We start from the raw sequence: 12993 nt of genomic DNA on the forward strand, positions 1-12993 counted from the left end.
ACATAAAAAGTACACAGAGAACTCATTTTTAAAAGTCCTGATATGCTCACTCACTATACCAGGACTCACTCATCAATCTCTTGGGGCCTTAGTAAGACAATCTTCCAAACTTTCAGCAAGGATTGGGGTCCCCCTACAACCTAAAATCCTGTTTACTGAATCAAAAGGAAGACAGCATCCCTGAACTCAGCCTCAATATACCAAAAAGCCCTTTTCCTAGTATTTGGAAAACCCAGTCTGAACCAGTATATTTAAGTCATCCTGGAGTTTTGTACTTCTCTGGAGCTGATTACAATTCTCAGGGACTGTAGTAATCAGTCCCTATTGTTTTTAGTTCTTGGAGGAGCTGTGGTAACCCTCCCCACCTGGGGTTGCATACAATGATAAATAAAACATTCATAAACTTAATACAATATGACAGGTTTCAGAGTAACAGCCGTGTTAATCTGTATTCGCAAAAAGATAAGAAGTACTAGTGGCACCTTAGAGACTAACCAATTTATTTGAGCATAAGCATAGAGACTGGGAGTGGATGTGTCATTACACAAAGTAAAACTATTTCCCCATGTTTATTTCCCCCACCGCTCCTTGGACGTTTCTGTTAACTGCTGGAAATGGCCCACCTTGGTTATCACCACAAAAGGTTTCTCCCCCTGGCTCTCCTGCTGGTAATAGCTCATCTTAAGTGATCACTCGCCTTACAGTGTGTATAACACCCATTTTTTCATGTTCTGTGTGTATATAAATCTCCTCACTGTATTTTCCACTGAATGCATCCGATGAAGTGAGCTGTAGCTCACGAAAGCTTATGCTGAAATAAATTGGTTAGTCTCCAAGGTGCCACTAGTACTCCTTTTCTTTTTGTTAATACAATATGGTTCCCAAAGACCCTGCGTGTGGTTGCAGTATCTGTCACAGGAGCCTCCAATGCTGAAGATGAGCCTTGAAAAAGGGTTAGTTCACCTAATACCCTCATCAGAGTACCTATGAATAATAAACATGAAGAGGACATTAAGTACCACCAGTTAAACTCACTTAAGTGACTTTTTGTAGGTTTTTTTTTTTAAACCAAAAGTGTAATTGACACCAAAAGAAATGCCTTCTCTTAGAGAAAGAACTCTAACAAGTGCACCAATTCATCTCCTGCACAGATGTTAGGGAGTAAATCAAAAATCTCTAGAATTTGTCCAGGATTACCCCAACTATACATACAATAGGATGGGGGCCAATATAGCCACAACTAATCAGGAAAGAGATCATGGAGTCGTCGTGGATAGTTCTCTGAAGACATCCACACAGTGTGCAGCAGCAGTCAAAAAAGCAAACCAGATGTTAGGAATCATTAAAAAAGGGACAGAGAATAAGACGGAGAATATCTTATTCCCCTTATATAAATCCATGGTACACCCACATCTTGAATACTGCGTACAGATGTGGTCTCCTCATCTCAAAAAAGATATACCGGCATTAGAAAAGTTTCACAGAAGGGCAACTAAAATGATAGGGGTTTCGAATGGGTCCCATATGAGGAGAGATTAAAGAGACTAGGACTTTTCAGGCTTGGAAAAGAGGAGACTAAGGGGGGATATGATAGAGGTTAGGGTCCTCATTGGGAAGTTCAGGGTTACCATCCTGAACTTCAGCTTGTGGATAAACATGTTCAGCTCTCTAAGATCCAATATAGATTACCATCTCTCTCATCCCAAAAAGGAAAAATAGGGACCCTAGAACTCCTCTCCCCAATACTGATGTGGAACTCTACTGCCCTGAGAAAAAAGTAGTGAGAGGACCTCTTGTTGTGGAAGATCCTTGTGAGACTGGTCCCTGAAGAGGGATGGGAAAGGGGGTTGAAAGGTGCTGAAAGGAACTGGACAGAGTAGACTGATGAGATGGTATCCAATACCCATGGGTTTGAGGTGGTGTAGAACCAAGCATGCCAAAACAAGGAAAGAGTTCCCCAAAAGAAGGGTAGACTTTAGAATTAGGGGAATGTATCCACCTCTGACCAGGCTGTCAAAACTGGTGCTTTTGTGACCGGTGCATACGTGTAGGTGACAGAGATGGTTGGGTCAACAGAGTGCTACCTTCTCCTGTGAAAGTGTTGTTTTTTCCTCTGAGACTTGCTAGATCTTTGGTGGAAGACATGGGATAGTGAGCTCAGATTTCTATGGTGCATGGCTGCTTTCAGTAATGCTTTCTTTTAGGGGCCAGAGTGTATAATCCCAGCAATTTCATCCTTCAGTTCTGCAAGGGGCGGAGGCCTCATCCACTGTGGCACAAAGGAGTTCAGCCCCTTTGAACAGAAGATCCTCCATAGTGGATTCAACTTCTATGGGAAATCCAGACCCTTGCAGCCACGATGACCTATGCATAACTGTGGCTGCGGCAATAAGAACATAAGAATGGCCATACCGGGTCAGACCAATAGTCCATCTAGCCCACTATCCTGTCTTCCAACAGTGGCTGGTGCCAGATGCTTCAGAGGAAATTAACAAAGCAATTGAGTCATACATCCCAGGTTGTCCACTCTCAGTTTCTGGCTGTCAGAGGTTTAGGGACACCCAGTGCACGGGGTGGCGTCCCTGACCATTTTGGCTAACAGTATACCTTGGATTTATATAGTGACATTATGATAATCTATCTATCCCCTTCCTAATGGTTCCTAACATTGTTCGTTTTTTTGACTGCCATTGCACACAGAGCACATTTTCATAAAACTATACACAATGACGCCAAGATCTCTTTCTTGAGTGGTATCAGCTAATTTAGGCCCCATCATTTTGTATGTACAGTTGGGATTATGTTTTCCAATGTGCATAACTTTGCATTTAATCAACACCCAATTTCATCTGCCATTTTATTTCCCCGTCACTCACTTTTCTGAGATCCCTTTGTAACTCTTCCCGTAGAGTGGGAAGTGATATCAGCTGTATCCAGAGCTGTCTGGAGCCTGGTTTTACCACTAACTGCCCTGCTGTGATCAGAGAAGCAAACTCTTTCTCGAAAGCAGCCAGACTGTTATTTGTGAAAAACAGTGAATTTCTCAAAAACACAAAAATCTTACCTCAACATTAGGGCTTGATAACTAGCAAGCCAAAATTGCATGCGTGCTGATTTGATTTTCTGCCAAATGAACCTAATCTTTTTGGCTCTCCCTCCTTTGCTGTCGCCCTGTTTTATCTTGCTTTTTCATTAGCCACTGTCACTACCAGAGATGATGGAACAGGATGGGTATAAAAATATTTAGCCCCCTTGCTATTTTCTGTCCCCATTTTGAGAGGTGCGAAAACTGTTGCAGGGGTCTACCACAGCACCTGGATGAGTCCATTATATATCCTGTGGATAAAGCCACTTTACCAGAAGATGTGGACTGCAGGCAGGGCCAGCCCACAACATTTTGGCACCGGAGGCGGGGAGCTCAAATGATGCTCCCATGCCCCCTCGCTTGGACCAAAACTTTGAAAGGTCTCAATTCTGCCTTCTTCCTGTTCTACTCCTCTCATCGTACTGCTCTGCTACCTACCCCAATAAAGGAGAACTAACAACTTTAAATGCCTTTTTCAAAAATTTTAACTAACACTTAAGTTTCAAACGCCTGAACAGCAAATGTAACTTTTCTTGTCTGCATAGTAAACACTGGCATTTTTATCTGTTTGAATAATCAAAGTGGTGCTTTCCGTGCCTTCTTGGTTGCAAAGATTTGAACTGCTTCCTGATGAAGGTCCACAATCTGGGCCAGCTCATGCTCTATTGAGATGGTTGCAAGGCCGACCAGCCTCTCCTGTGTCATTGTGGAGCGTAGATGTGTTTTTATTAACTTCAGCTTGGAGAAGCTGCGTTCTCCACTGGCAACTGTTACAGGAAGTGTTAGAAGTATGCACAGAGCAACAAAAGCATTTGGAAAGAGGGTGGTCATCTTATTTGTGCACATATATTCCAGAATAGCCTTTGGAGTTGATCCTGCTGAAATGTATCTTGAAAGGGCTTTCAGTTCATCACCGAAATCGCTCGCATCAATATCGCGCATGTCATCATGTGTCAACACTGTCTCTAGTGCCCTGCATTGCTGGGGTAGGTCTTCTTCAGGTACAGTGAGGAGTTTTGGAATATTATACATCATCCCAAATATACTGCTGTGTTCCTTGAGCTGCATGAAACATTCTTCAACTGATTGTAGTGCACAATCTAGCACCTGGTTAAAGAATTCAACTTTGAATTGTTGTTTGGGGACTCTTATGGGATTATCTCGTGCCTCATAATCAAAATGTCTTCTTCTTCAGTGAGTCTTGTATTCTTGAATGGGTGAGAAAATAGCTTCAATGTGAAGTTCCTCGGCCAACTTCTGTGCACTCTTCAGAACATTTTGAAATCCCTCATCTGACCGGTAAGTCTTTAGGTATGACTTTGCTTCGTCCAGTTGTTCCATTGCTCCAGATATATCAAGGTCAACACCTTGGAGTCTCTTGCTTACAACATTTATTTCAAACAGTATGTCATGCCACAACACTAAGCCACACAGACATTTGAAGTTATGTATGTTTCTGGTGATTCCACTTCCCTCTGCCTCTGTTCTCCCAAAAACAGTTCCTGTCATAGCATTATCCTCCATAATGGCAACTATGGCATCATCTAGCTTCCCAATTTGGTGTTTGATGGGCTTTATCGCCTCCACTCAACTTTCCCATCGTGTGGCACTCAGTGGTTTCAGTGTCAGAGAGGATGTTCTCAGATATTCCTTTAAAATTTGCCATCGATGAGTTGATGCAGAGAAAAATACACAGATGCTTTGAATTACATTAAAAATTTCATTAGCCTCACTAGAAGCTGATGCTGCATCACTGACCACCAAGTTCAATGAATGAGAACTGCATGGGATACAAAAAAGTTCAAGGGTTTAACTCTCGGATCCATGTCTGCACTCCTCTGTTCTTTCCTCTCATGTTGGCACCACTATTGTAGCCCTGACCGCTCATGTCAGTTATCGAAAATTCCCGTATCTTCCAGCTTTTTAAGAAGTACACTTGTCATACCAGCTCCTGTAGTATCATCAAGGTCAATAAATTATAGAAAATGCTCTCTGACAATTACCATTGCAGGGATATTTTCATTAGGTTCTGTTGTTGTTACAAAAACGCACCATTAAAGTCATTTGTTCCGTATGGCTGATGTCAGCAGTGCAGTCCAGAACAGAGTAATATCTTAGAATCTTTGAATCATAGAATCACAGAATATCAGGGTTGGAAGGGACCTCAGGAGGTCATCTAGTCCAACCCCCTGCTCAAAGCAGGACCAATCCCCAACTAAATCATCCCAGCCAGGACTTTCTCAAGCCTGACCTTAAAAATATCTAAGGAAGGAGATTCCACCACCTCCCTAGGTAACGCATTCCAATGTTTCACCACCCTCCTAGTGAAAAAGTTTTTCCTAATATCCAATCTAAACCTCCCCCACTGCAACTTGACACCATTACTCCTTGTTCTGTCATCTGCTACCACGGAGAACAGTCTAGATCCATCCTCTCTGGAACCCCCTTTCAGGTAGTTGAAAGCAGCTATCAAATCCCCCCTCAGTCTTCTCTTCCGTAGACTAAACAATCCCAGTTCCCTCAGCCTCTCCTCATAAGTCATGCGTTCCAGGCCCCTAACCATTTCTGTTGCCCTCCACTAGACTCTTTCCAATTTTTCCACATCCTTCTTGTAGTGTGGGCCCCAAAACTGCACACAGTAGTCCAGATGAGGCCTCACCAATGTCGAATAGAGGGGAACGATCACGTCCCTCGATCTGCTGGCAATGCCCCTACTTATACATCCCAAAATGCCATTGTCCTTCTTGGCAACAAGGGCACACTGTTGACTCATATCCAGCTTCTCGTCCACTGTAACCCCTAGGTCCTTTTCTGCAGAACTGCTGCCCAGCCGCTTGGTCCCTAGTCTATCACAGTGCATGGGATTCTTCCGTCTTAAGTGCAGGACTCTGCACTTGTCCTTGTTGAACCTCATCAGATTTCTTTTGGCCCAATCCTCTAATTTGTCTAGGGCCCTCTGTATCTCCTATCCCTACCCTCCAGCATATCTACCACTCCTCCCAGTTTAGTGTCATCTGCAAACTAACTGAGGGTGCAATCCACACCATCCTCCAGATCATTTATGAAGATATTGAACAAAATCGGCCCGAGGACCGACCCTTGGGGCACTCCAGTTGATACCGGCTGCCAACTAGATAACGAGCCATTGATAACTACCTGTTGAGCCCGACGATCTAGCCAACTTTCTATCCACCTTACAGTCCATTCATCCAGCCCATACTTCTTTAACTTGCTGGCAAGAATACTGTGGGAGACCGTGTCAAAAGCTTTGCTAAAGTCAAGGAACAACACGTCCACTGCTTTCCCCTCATCCACAGAGCCAGTTATCTCGTCATAGAAGGCAATTAGATTAGTCAGGCATAACTTGCCCATGGTGAATCCATGCTGACTGTTCCTGATCACTTTCCTCTCCTCTAAGTGCTTCAGAATTGATTCCCTGGGCACCTGCTACATGATTTTTCCAGGGACTGAGGTGAGGCTGACTGGCCTGTAGTTCCCAGGATCCTCCTCCTTCCCTTTTTTAAAGATGGGCACTACATTAGCCTTTTTCCAGTCGTCCGGGACCTCCCCCGATTGCAATGAGCTTTCAAAGATAATGGCCAATGGCTCTGCAATCACATCCCCCAACCCCTTTAGCACTCTCGGATGCAGCACATCCGGCCCCATGGACTTGTGCTTGTCCAGCTTTTCTAAATAGTCCCGAACCACTTTTCTCCACAGAGGGTTGGTCACCTCCTCACCATGCTGTGCTGTCCAGTGCAGCAGTCTGGGAGCTGCCCTTGTTCGTGAAGACAGAGGCAAAAAAAGCATTGAGTACATTCGCTTTTTCCACTTCCTCTGTCACTAGGTTGCCTCCCTCATTCAGTAAGGGGACCACACTTTCCTTGACTTTCTTCTTGTTGCTAACATATCTGAAGAAACCCTTCTTGTTACTCTTAACATCTCTTGCTAGCTGCAACTCCACGTGTGATTTGGCCTTCCTGATTTCAATCCTGCATGCCCGAGCAGTATTTTTTTTACTCTTCCCTCGTCATTTGTCCAATCTTCCACTTCTTGTAAGCTTCTTTTTTGTGTTGAAGATCAGCAAGGATTTCATTGTTAAGCCAAGCTGGTCGCCCGACATATTTACTATTCTTTCTACACGTCAGAATGGTTTGTCCCTGCAACCTCAATAAGGATTCTTTAAAATACAGCCAGCTCTCCTCGACTCCTTTCCCCCTCATGTCATTCTCCCAGGGGATCCTGCCCATCAGTTCCCTGCAGGAGTCAAAGTCTGCTTTTCTGAAGTCCAGGGTCCATATTCTGCTACTCTCCTTTCTTCCCTGTGTCTTCCCCTACTAATTCTTCCAGGTTTGTGAGCAGCAGGTGAAGAAGACCTCTGCTCCTAGCTGGTTCCTCCAGCACTTACACCAGGAAATTGTCCCCTACACTTTCCAATAACTTCCTGGATTGTCTGTGCACAGCTGTATTGCTCTCCCAGCAGTTATCAGGGTGACTGAAGTCTCCCAAGAGAACCAGGGCCTGCGATCTAGTAACTTCTGTGAGTTGCCGGAAGAAAGCCTCGTCCACCTCATCCCCCGGTCCGGTGGTCTACAGCAGTACATACCACGACATCACCCTTGTTGCTCACACCTCTAAACTTAATCCAGAGACACTCAGGTATTTATGCAGTTTCATACTTGAGCTCTGAGCAGTCATACTGCTCCCTTACATACAGTGCAACTCCCCCACCTTTTCTGCTCTGCCTATCCTTACTGAACAGTTTATGTCCATCCAGGACAGTACTCCAGTCATGTGAGTTATCGCACCAAGTCTCTGTTATTCCAATCACACCATAATTCCTTGACTGTGCCAGGACTTTCAGTTCTCCCTGCTTGCTTCCCAGGCATTTTGCATTTTTGTATAGGCACTTGAGATAACTCGCCGATCGTCCCTCTTTCTCAGTATGAGGCAGGAGCCCTGCCCTCTCGTGCGCTCCTGCTTGTGCTTCCTGCCGGTATCCCACGTCCCCACTTGCTTCAGGGCTTTGGTCTCCTTCCCCCGGTGAACCTAGTTTAAAGCCGTCCTCACTAGGTTAGCCAGCCTGCTTGCAAAGATGCTCTTTCCTCTCTTCGTTAGGTGGAGCCCGTCTCTGCCTAGCACTCCTCCTTCTTGGAACACCATCCCATGGTGAAAGAATCCAAAGCCTTCTCTCTGACACCACCTGCGTAGCCATTCATTGACTGCCACGATTCGACGGTCTCTACCCAGGCCTTTTCCTTCCACGGGGAGGATGGACGAGAAGACCACTTGCGCCTCAAACGCCTTTATCCTTCTTCCCAGAGCCACATAGTCTGCAGTGATCAGCTCAAGTCTTGCTGACTTCAGATCTGCCACAATCTTCTGTTTGACTTTTGTTGCCAGTAATGGTATGATCTCAGTTTGAATTGTTTTTCAAAGGTAGTGGTGTGTGTACATTTCTTGGGTGGCGACTCTTCTTAGATGCTCCTGGAGTACAGCATCAAACTTAGCCATCAGCTCCACAATTTTAAGGAAATTTCCACTGTTTGGCACATATAGCTGATCTGAAGTGCCATGCGGTGCTAGGTTTGGGGCAGCAAGCACTCTCATAATGGCAATGAGCCTTTTCAGAATATTTTGCCAGTAAAGAGACTCTGATGCAATCTTCTCTTGATGCTGATCATCTATGGTGGCCTTTAATCTTAGTCTCATCTCAAGCTCTTTCCAGCTATGGAATGCTCTCTGGTGATTTGCTACCTTCTCATAGCATGCCAGATTTCTAGCCAGATTTTTCCAGTGCTTTGTTCCTGTAGAACCCAATGTGGCTGGAACATTAGACTGGAAGAGTTTGCAACAAAAACAGTATGCAGCATTCTGGGTTTTTGAGTACATAAGCCATGGCTTCTCCACTTTGTCACCATTAGGGATTTCATGCCAGTAATGTGTTGGATGGAAACTTCTATTTTCATTGTCTTTGGGGAACATGAAGTTTTTCACTTGCTGGGGCCCATGCAGTACAAAGAAGTCCCTCAGGCTACTGCTCAAGTGGGTCCACAGTCCTGGATCATCTAGACTTAAGGAACTAAACTCAGCAGCAGCTGTTTCGTGTGCCTCCACCACATTCTTCTGTGATCTACACTTTTCTTCAGGAATGTGTATGGTTACATCCATTTGAGATGGAGATATGGATGCTGCAGTACCTGCACTCTGACTAACTGGATGATCAGGCATCTCCTCACCACCCACATCGTCACTGGGGCCAGAAGGCTCACCGTGAACATTTGTATCTCAGGAGAGCTCCTTCCTGCTTAGATAGAAAAGCTTCCTTTGCTTGCTTTCTTTTTCTGAATGCTGCCTCAGCGGGGCGTTTTCTTCTTTCACTCATGACTGCTGTTCTGTGCCAACTATAGTGGCTCTCAACACTCAGTTGAAGGGGACAAATAAGCAGGCTGGTAGCAGGGCCTGAGTGAGGGAAGATATCAGCTTCTTAAGGGCCTAACTGGCTCCTACTACTTCAGTTGACTGCCTGTTCTCCTCAAGTGAGTTCAGGGAAGCAGCAGGAAACAGAAAGCTCCCTGAGAGGCTTGTCTTAACCAGTCCAGGCTCCTGGGAATGATAGAGAGGTACATAAGAGGCTCCTCCTCCTCTCTCCCCCTGTAGCTCCTGCTGCTTTCTGTTATTCCCTCTCACCTTCTCTCCTGCCTGGCTGTTATGTCTCTTGTGCCCTCTTTCCTCCAGCACAGCACTCCACCCTCTCTGTGTATCTAGAGCAGAGAGAATACATATGCACCAGCAGCAGACACAATTTTGTACACTCTGGGTCCTAGAGGTGCCCCCACACAGTCTGGCACCTGAGGCACCTGTCTCAGTTTGCCTCATGGTAAAGCCAACCCTGTCTGCAGGATATCAACTAACACATGTTGAATCCTGGCATTTAAAGTGCCTCCCCTATTCTCTTTAAAAGGCCTTGTAACACCTTCAAAACATCAGGTTGGGGACCCAATGAGGAGACAACTTGTTTGGGGAGGAAGATAATAGAGCCATCACCAGCTGGAACCCTATCTGTGGAGGAGCATCTTCTCCCTGTTTATACTCTGGAAATAGGGAGGGCTGCAGTGGTAAAAGAGAAGATGCAGCTAGGGTGGCTGTATCTGTGTATGGGATGCCCTGGGGACATAAAGGTTACTCCGCACAGTTGCAAGCTTCTCAGGATGGCCCAGGAACACCAGTATGACCATATGTTGATCTGGTAAGTTCTACATAGCCATGGTGTCAGAAACCAGGAGAACTGGGGTCAGTTTGAGTCCCAATGCCTGTCTCTGGAGCAGTCCCATGTCCTCCTGCAGGACACACACAACAGTGGAGTGGAGGCTGGAGGAGAGGTGGTGTGTTGTTGATCCATCTCCTCTGACTGTATAGAAGTGGATCCAGAGGTGGTGTGCAGACGTGGATAATGCCATGGATACAATCCTGCTAATAGGAGCGAGGTGGAGACTCTGGCTCCTATAGAAGCTCTAGATCTCTCAGTGCCATGAACCCTGTCAGTGCTCGTTGCAGTTGTGAAGTGCCTGGACCACCTGGTGACAGAAACTGTCAGTCCAGAGAGTGCCAGTGTAAAAGTGATAGGTTGTGGTGCTCATGGTTTGCAGTGCTACCATTAAGTCCAAAGCATCAATGATGTAATTCAGGGGTGGACAAACTTTTTGGCCTGAGGGCCACATCGGGGTTCCAAAACTGTATGGAAGGCAGGCAGGGAAGGCTGTGCTTCCCCAAACAGCCTGGCCCCCGCCCCCTATCAACCCCCACTTCCTGCCCCCTGACTGTCCCCCTCAGAATCTCCAACCCATCCAACCCCCCCCTCCTTATCCCCTGACTGCCCCCACCCAGGACTCCCCCATCCCTAACCACCACCCCGCTCCCTGACTTCCATGCCCCCTATCCACGCCCCTGCCCCCTGAGACTCCCACACCTATCCACCTGCCCCCCCAGGATCCCTGCCTCTTATCCAACACCCACCGCCTCCACTCCCTGCCCCCTTACCGTGCCGCTCAGAGCACCAGGACTGGCAGCTGCGCTGCCCGGCTGGAGCCAGCCACACCACCGCACAGTCTCGAGGCAATGGGGCAGGCCGGCGGCTCTTGCAGCTGCACTGCCCGGCAGGAGATCACAGCCCCGCCGCCCAGAGCACTGGTGGCACAGCAAGCTGAGGCCATGGGGGAGGGAGGACAGCAGGGGAGGGGCCGGGGGCTAGCCTCCCCGGCCAGGAGCTCAAGGGCCAGGCAGGACAGTCCCGCAGGCCATATGTGGCCCACAGTTTGCACACCTCTGATATAACTGGTGCTAGATCTCTGACGGCTAGTCTCTGAGTCAGTGTCTTAAACTGAGTGACCTGCTTGGAAGCCTCATGGAGTTGAGAAGTCTTGATAGTTTGGTGCAGAGGAGGGTAATTCTTCTCAAGCAACCCCTGGTGGGAGATCTGCTCTTGGAGATCCCTGACTCTGTGATTTATCAGAATGCTTCTTCTCTCCCATGGAATGCTCATGTGCATATGAAAGTGAACCAGTGTTTGCGCTCTTTGGTGCTGGATCTCACAGAGAGACGTCTAGACAGCCTGATCCAAGGTGGGTCTCAGATTCATTCAGAAGATACCTGAAGTCTTGCCTCTCTGACCTCACATGTCCTTGAAATAAAAGATTTGTAAGTGGAACACTTCCTTGGGATGTATGACTCTCCAAGACAACACAGGCATTTCTAGTACTCCTCATTGATGGGCATGGTTCCTTCACATGAAGGGCAGTTCTTATAGCCATTGTAGGTTTTTTTTTGGTCAACGGGCAGAGAATCATCTATACTAATAAGAGACTAACTAGGAACAACTAACAATTACAATTCTGGATTGTGTGGGGCGGGGCGGGGTCTGTGTTACGGACTGCAAATGCTCTGTTTCTTCAATGTCAGGAGGCAGCTGAGAGGAACTGATGGCACTTGACACACACTGCCCTTTCATGACCTTGCTGGAGAACCAGAGAAGCTTCAGGGTGCAGGCATGCTGTACACATAATGCTGGCCAAAAGTCCCAAGCGCTTGCAGTGGATGCATATCAGAAGTGGAATGTGCATATGGACAATCACTGGAAGGAGATGTAGGTTCTGATGCTTCCAAGGGATCTTACAGTAGGATATAATTCAAAACAGACAGACTAGGTCTTCATAACTGATGAAGGCCTAGGAATCATTTAGCATTTGCATAGAAACCAGTGTATTCTCTGTTCAAATTAATGACAACTTTGATTAGTTCAAAAAGAGTTGGCTAGCTTTAGTGTAAGAATTAAGGACAGCTAAACATTTTACATGCATATCTTAAATAAAGTTGAAGATGAGATATTCACATATTCAGACAAATTTATTTGCAATTCTATAATGACTTGGAACCCTGGTTTTCTGACTCCCAGTCCTCCTATTCAAAGAACAAGACCATGTTACCACTACAAAAACATACAATATGGCTTTGGTCAAAGATGGAATCACACTTCTAGGTAACAGAGGCGAATACGGTTTCACTGGGTTTCCTCTTCTCTTTTCATTTCAGGAGAGGGAAAAGATGGAGTAGTCTGAATTGGAGACAAGTGTGGGTAACTGGAACTAGCAGGTCCAAAACTCCTGGCAGTATGGTAGGTAAAGGCAGCACTAAGGCTTTGGCACTTTAGATTTATGGACTGCCATAACAAAAAGGTCTGATGCATGAGCTACCAGCCCTGGGGAGGTAAACCATGGCAGACTTCATCTGTCCAGAGGATATGTTTCCCCAAAACAAAAAGACAACAACTGATGTGCATCAGACTGGAAAAATTCCTAGTCTTAGAGCATACCACTTAAATAATTTCTTCAGAACTGCAGTAATAAAGTGCA

At 46.1% G+C, this 12993-nt stretch overlaps 1 protein-coding gene across 9 annotated transcripts in view; it reads right to left on the reverse strand.

Annotated features, from left to right (window-relative positions):
- Nucleotides 1-12993, reverse strand: part of CLPTM1L (CLPTM1 like) — a 116908-nt gene that overhangs the window by 24776 nt on the left and 79139 nt on the right. The window lies entirely within an intron of this gene.

Source organism: Lepidochelys kempii, chromosome 2 (genome assembly GCF_965140265.1).
Source record: "Lepidochelys kempii isolate rLepKem1 chromosome 2, rLepKem1.hap2, whole genome shotgun sequence".
Classification (NCBI taxonomy): Eukaryota; Metazoa; Chordata; order Testudines; family Cheloniidae; genus Lepidochelys; species Lepidochelys kempii.